Source organism: Pinus tabuliformis, chromosome 1_1, assembly GCF_031772625.1.
Source record: "Pinus tabuliformis cultivar Carrire ecotype Pingquan chromosome 1_1, CPIR1, whole genome shotgun sequence".
In the NCBI taxonomy this organism is placed as follows: domain Eukaryota; kingdom Viridiplantae; phylum Streptophyta; class Pinopsida; order Pinales; family Pinaceae; genus Pinus; species Pinus tabuliformis.
This window is the reverse complement of record NC_142297.1, coordinates 711,825,052-711,832,135: the sequence shown is the minus strand read 5'-3', so window position 1 is coordinate 711,832,135 and position 7,084 is coordinate 711,825,052. Positions and strand designations below refer to the sequence as shown.

General features: G+C 36.3%; 1 long non-coding RNA gene across 1 annotated transcript; it reads right to left on the bottom strand.

The window, feature by feature from the left end:
- Window positions 1-2,814: 2,814 nt before the first annotated feature.
- On the bottom strand, window positions 2,815-5,437 carry LOC149215847 (uncharacterized). The gene is made up of 3 exons (XR_016250494.1): window positions 5,009-5,437; window positions 4,602-4,911; window positions 2,815-2,964 (listed from the first exon to the last, which is right to left on the bottom strand). It is a non-coding gene; the product is annotated as an uncharacterized LOC149215847 (long non-coding RNA).
- Between the last annotated feature and the right edge of the window lie 1,647 nt (window positions 5,438-7,084).

Below are 7,084 nucleotides of genomic sequence, written 5' to 3'. Positions count from 1 at the left end.
GTGCTGTCATTCTATTTAGAGTTGGGAGTCTCAGGGAAGCAGATAAGTACAAAGAGATCGTAGCTTTGTACGAAAAGGAAACCGAAATGGAGGTAACTTTAATAAATCTTCAATACTTTCAATGGTTAGAGGTTGAAAGGGAAAGACAATGCCGGAGTAGAAAATCTTAGATTCCACTTAAACCAAATGAGTATAGGTTCAAAGACTAGTTATGGTTGTATGAGAAGATAGAGAAAAGAGTTACTAACTAGTGTTACAAATCATGGTCCATAAGAGGAAAACTAGTACTTGTAAAGTCTGTTCTAGATGGGATTCCAGTGTATAGGTTATCAATAGCCCATATACCAAAAGACATTCTGGAGAAGATTAAGAAAAGGTGCTTTAACCTTCTCTAGATAGAAAAAGTAGGGAATTCCCCCAGTAAAATGGAAACGCTTGGTCAGTCCAAAAGAAGATGCTGGTTCAGGTATAAAGAATATTCACCTATTTGGATAAGCTCTAACAACAAAATGGTTGTGGAGATTGATACGGTGAAGGGGTCCTGACAAAATAATGTTGGGAAAATAGATTAGTATAGGCTTAGTAGAATAGAGAAAAAGAAAATAGATTAAAGGATATGGATAGGATTCAATTTTCTGGAAAGCAGAGGTTATACTGTTAGAGTATTTCCTCCTGTGGCTAGTCTGGAAAATAGGGAGAGGCAATCTTCAAAATCTTCAAGACTAGGGGAGGATCCCTAGCTAGGATGTATAAAATCTTCAAGGCTATCATATCCTCTTATTGACTTTCTCCATAGAAAGGAGATCTACAGTGTTTGTTGCAGCTGGCCCAAAGGTGAATTCAAAATGGAGTCAAGGTTGGAAATCAAATCTTCAGAGGTATTCAAGGAGAGCTAGCTAAAGAATGTAATCATGACATTCACATACTCAAATTAAGTGGAATAAAATAAAATTAGAAGATGAGATTGTTTGGTTCAAGAATAATACACTAGTGACTTCACTGATAAGTTAGGATATCAGGTTAGCATAAAGACGTGGAACCAGGGTTGTGGACGACTATTTAGAAGGTGAGATGCCCTTTAAAAACTAGAATCTTCTTCTACCTAGCCATCTCCAATAAAATTCTCACATGAGACAACTATAAAAGAAAAACTAGAGAATGCCCCAATAGATGCATTTTGTGCAAAACTAATGAAAAATCTATGGACCATCTGTTAGTTCACTGCCCCTTTTAAAGAAAAGTATGGAGTGAAGAGTTGAAATCAGCAAGTGAAGATGGGAAATGAGAGTCAGGGTATACCCTAGAATGTTTTCAGAACTAGTGAAAGAACAAAAAAGTTATAGAACATAGAGCACTACCCTGTATCGTTGATTGGACATTCTGCTTGGATAGAAAAGGCATGATCTTTGAAGGCAAAGACATCATCCTAATACAAGCTTGTTTCCAGATGAGGTATGTTTATGATAGTGTTTGGGTTTCTATATGAAAGGAAAAAATTGTCAAACAATTTAATCAACTTGATATTGAATTCTCCGAGCCATGGGGGATTCTTTGATGGAGTATGCCAGATCCCTTTAGGCAATTGTGGTTCAAGAGATATCTTATTTCTATCCAAAACTAAAATAATTTCCTTTAAAGCAGCATTGGGACAAGGAACCACTAACAAATCAGAACTATGTGCTTTGTGAATTTCATCAAAGTTAGCAGCCTAAAAGTGAGTTAGAAACCTACATGTCTATGGGGATAGCAAATTGGTCAACTGGCCAAATGAAATCTGGAAAATATTCTCCTCCTCCCAGTGAAATATCAAAGAATCAAAATGTTCCTTTGATGGTCTATCTTGCAGTCATGTTTACAGGGAAACAAGAGGAATCTGCAGATAGATTATCAAAACAAGCATTGCTACTTCATGAAGGTTCTCAGAGATATAACCAATGAAAATCGTTTTCTATCCGACGAGATCACATACATTTTCTGAAAGTTATGAAAATCCTAAGAAGCATCGGACTTTATGAAATGAAATTCCCGAAGCTAATCCTAAACGGTTTATTTAGTTTCATTTATTGGTTGTAATGTTTGTCGCTGATATATTCTTAGAATGGCTAAAAGACCAGTTTTTTCACGATGCCTATAATAGACATTAATAACCTCAGGGAAGGGGTATTTTCTGACTTTTTTTTGGAACAACTGAGTAACGTGGTCCTCTGGAGTGTTGATTAACACTATGTTATGTATACTTTGATTTCATCTTGAAATATCAAATATACTGAGATTTTTTTCATAGGAAGAAATGAATAAAAAATTACTCACTAAATTCCTAACTAGAGTCTTCCTATATTTCAAAATTATTGAAAAGAAATACGTAAATGTTGTGGCCATCACAAGGCATAGAACGAGGTTTACCTTTGCAAAATAAAATATGGCAGAAATGTATCCCATGTTTAGTCAAATGACGGAGTAATGGAGTTTGCAGCGGTTGTAGCGGATTTTACTATCTATTCAGCGACTGATAGCACAGGTCAGCGAGGATGTGTTTGTTTCCACAAAAAGATTAGAAAAAAAATTATTATATTTGCAGGAACAGCTGTGATTATATTTGCAGGAGCAGCTGATTAACGTGGTCCTCTGGAGTGTTGATTCAACACTGTTATCTATACTGTGATTTCATCTTGAATATCAAGTATACTGTTTTTTTAATGGGAAGAAATGAATATAAAATTACTCACTAAATTCCTAAATAGAGTCTTCCTATATTTCTAAATCATTAAAAAACCAATATCTAAATGTGGAAATCACAAGGCATGGAACGTGGTTTACCTTTGCACAAGAAAATATGGCAAAGTGTATCCCATGTTTAGTCAAATGATGTAATGGAGTTTGCAGCGGTTGTAGAGGATTTTACTATCTATTCAGCGATAGATATTTGCCAAAAGATAGCACAGTTCAGCGAGGATGTGTTTGTTTCTGCAAAAAATTAGAAGAAAATATCAAATATACTGATTGAATAAGAAATTACTCACTAAATTCCTAAATAGAGTCTTCCTATATTTCGAAATTATCAAAAACGAATACCTAAATGTTGTGGCCATCATAAGGCATGGAACGAGGTTTATGCTTGCATAAGAAAATATGGCAGAAATGTATCCAGTGTTTAGTCATATGATGGAGTAATGGAGTTTGCAAAGGTTGTAGAGAATTTTAGTATCTATTCAGCCACAGATATTTGCCAAAAGATGGCATAGGTCAAGGATGTGTTTGTTTCCCCAAAAAAATTAGAAGAAAATTATTATATTTGCAGGAACAGCTGAGTAACGTGGTCCTCTGGAGTGTTGATTCAACACTGTTATGGATACTTTGACTTCATCTTGAAATCTCAACTATAGTGTTTTTTTCATGGGAAGCCAGGATCACTAAATTCCTAAATAGAGTCTGACTATATTTGAAATTATTAAAAAGCTAATAGCTAAATGTTGCGGCCATCACAAGGAATGGAACGAGGTTTACCCTTGCAAAAGAAAATATCGCAGAAATGTATCCCATAAGTTAAATGATGGAGTAATGGAGTTTGCAGCGGTTGTTGAGGATTTTACTATCTATTCAGCCACAGATATTTGCCAAAAGATAGGCACAGGTCAGCCAGGATATATATATATATATATATATTACATGTAAATTTTACATATATATTACATGTAAATTTTACAGGCGTCTAGATCTTTAATTGATATGTATTAGAAATCTCCTCGCACATTGTAATCCATTGACTATGTATAGTTTGATTTTATCTTTAAACATCAAATACATTGATTTCATGAAAATATCGATGAATGAAACGGAAATGACTTGTTATTTTTTAAATGCTATGTTCATCCTAACAACTGAAACGAGGTTTACCTTTGCAAAAGAAAATGCCGAAGAAATATATATTAGGTTTGCAACGTAAGATTTCTGAAATAGAGTGTCCTCCTGCAATTAATTACGGCAGTGAAACGAGGTTTACCTTTGCAAAAGAAAATGCGAAAGAAATGTATCTCAGGCTTGCAAAGTAAGCTTTCCTAAATTGAGTCGTCCTGTAATTAAATTTATGGCTGTGTATCCCATGATTAGTCAAATGATGGAGTAATAGAGTTTGCAGTGGTTGTAGAGGAGCTCACGCACAAATATTTACCAAAAAATGGCACAGGGCAGTAAGGATACGTTTGTTTCAAAGCATCAGAAAATATTTATTACATTCTAGGCATTTCAATTTATAATCAAATCTTTAAAATCTATATTAATTTGTTGGGAGCGTTTAATGTATTAGAGATGGTTTTCCACGCTGTAATCCATGAACTTTTTTGGCCCAAAAAACAATCCCAAAACAAACCTACAAATATTTCGGGGCGGTTGTCTCTACAAAGCATTAAAACATAGCATTACATTTGGACGCATTTGAATATATAATGGAAGCCTTTCATATACTAAAAATGTCGCACAATGCGATCCATAAACTTTGTTGGTCGGCCATTGAATGCAAGCAAAGTAAGAAAATGGGAAAAAAACACGATAGTGGGTTGGAAATAAACTTTAGCAATATTAATTTGGTGTCACATTAATTTTACCTGTCAATATACGTATGCACGTACAAAACACCGATCAAATGCTCTCCCTCCCTCCCTTGGAGCTCTCTAGATCCCTATCTCCCAAAGAATCATAAAAGCATGCTGTCGTATTTGCGTTTTAGCTTTACGTGGGAAACCAATAACCAGAGTTCAAATCCCAACAGGGTTGCACTTGCCCACAAAAATTTGCCATCACTGGCGCCTAGATCATAGGGCGCTTGTTTTTGCAAAGAATTAAAAGAATTGTAACCTGGTTCAGGCCAAAAGGGTGTAGCCTACATCCATCGTCTGGTATGCTTCAATCCATGACCTTTGTTGACAGAGAATTGAAACGGACAATGGTAAGCAAATGATTAATTTAAAGACGAATTTCAACAATATTAATTTGGGTTGTCCATTTATTTTACCTGTCAATACATACGTCCAGCAAGCAGCACAAATAGAGACGTCCAATCCTAAATAATTCCAGTATGTCAAGACTGTCGTGTCTCTCACGATATCGACTGGAAGAAAATCATACCCGCAGGCTCATTGTGTTTACGTTTTAGATTTAAGTTGGAAATCAACCGCCAGAGTTCGAATCCTGACCCCAAATGAAAACCTTTTTTTCCTGCTTTTCACCCACACCGCAAACTATCGTGGTACGAGCAAATAACATGGCGGATTTTACCTGTCTGTGCGCACGTGCGGAGGTTGAGCGGCACAAGTAAAGCCATCAACTCCATCCTGAGTCCCTCCATGAGTAACATAACATGTATCAACACAAATAGAGCTATCAACGTTCCCGAGACCCTCCCCTCCATGAGCATCATAATATGCATTTAAGAGGAAATCGAAAGCTCTCCTGTTATATATAAATATGAGTCCAAGAACGAGAATTGGAATTCCATTTATATAAATTGAAGAACGAGAATACCTATTTATATTAATAGATATAAATAGGAATTGGAATCCAACCCCAGTTCAAGAACCTTTTATCCTGGCTTCTTCTCCGCACAATACCCAAGCTGCCGCTCCCGCTCCCAGCTTTTACGCTGACACACCGCTGACAGACTGAACGGACAAAAGATTTAAACGGTTAGATTACACCCAAACAGGGATCATTTTTCCCACATTCGGTCGACTTTATTTCTATAAACTTTTGGTGATTTTAAAAACTAGGAAGTAGCTATGCAAAGGAACGTGGAAAGCTCAAAAAGCCAAGCATTTTGTGTTTTCTATTATTAGTGTTTGTGGTTCTCTTTCATTGCTGTTTTTTATATTGTCTTTCGTTTTGTTTCAATTTTGTTGTTTTTTTTTCTTCTTACTCATGGCTCTGGCTCATTTCATTTCAACTTCATTGTTTTGGTTGTCTTTCATTTTGTCTTAATTTCATTGTTTTTTTGTCTTCCATTTCGTCTCAATTTCGTTGTTTTTTTCTTTCTTTCACTGTGGTTTTGACTCATTATGTCTCAACTTCGTTGTCTCTATCTTTCTATGCGTGGAGAGTGAGGAAGGAGTAAAACGTAAACTCAAAGATGGTATGCAAAAAACAAAGATATTATGCAGAAAACAAGCAAAGGTGTAAGGATCGATCCCCGACATGCAAGCGTCGGAGCATCTTAAGTTTGGCCCACTCAATTGGTTGTTTTGGGAGATATTGTAGGATTCTATCACCGGTGAAAATTGGTTGGATTTTGGGTGTTTATTGATGGCATATCGTTTTGAGCCCTAAATTTGGTTGAAACAATTATAATTTGGATGGTTCTTGCGACCCCTACGTCGAGGAGGCTCTGATCTACATACATCTAATTGGGTGAGAGGGGCAGGAATTATATGGCGAGGGGTACATCTAATTTATTTTGACTTGGTCGTTTCCATTTATTTTGTATGCGCAAACATACATCAAAAACATAAAAATAAAAATAAAAATTTTGAAAGAGCAAGGGGACTAAATCAACCATTAAAAAAAATTAGACAATCTAACTTAGGAGATGTTCTCGATTTTCTCAACCAAGCTCCTGAAGCACATCCATATCTGGGCAACTTGTCATTTTAGCGTGCTTTGCGCTGGTGTATTTCAGGTGCCAAGTCCGACGGGTGCAAATTTTACTTAGACTTGGTACCCAGCTTCATCTCTTTCAAACTCATTCAATATGCATGTGATTGAACACAAGAGTGGAATCCTAGTGAAGAGCTTAACACTCCATCGAGCGATTGGACCATTGTTGGATTGGTATTGACGAATGATTTTAAAAATGGAGAAGGATTCAACCTCCAGTCTTAAAGGAGATGCACATTCACCTATATCTATTTTAGAAGATGAGACAATGTCTGGAAGTGAAGTGTCAGTTGTTGATGCAGAGGATAATGATTTATCAGTTCATGGTGAAGCATTGGAAGTTCCAGAGGATATGGCCATGGAGGAGAAGCGCCTAGAAGAAGAACGCGCTGAGCGAGAAAAGAAAGAAATGTAAAAGCAACTGAGCAATGGGAGTTAACAG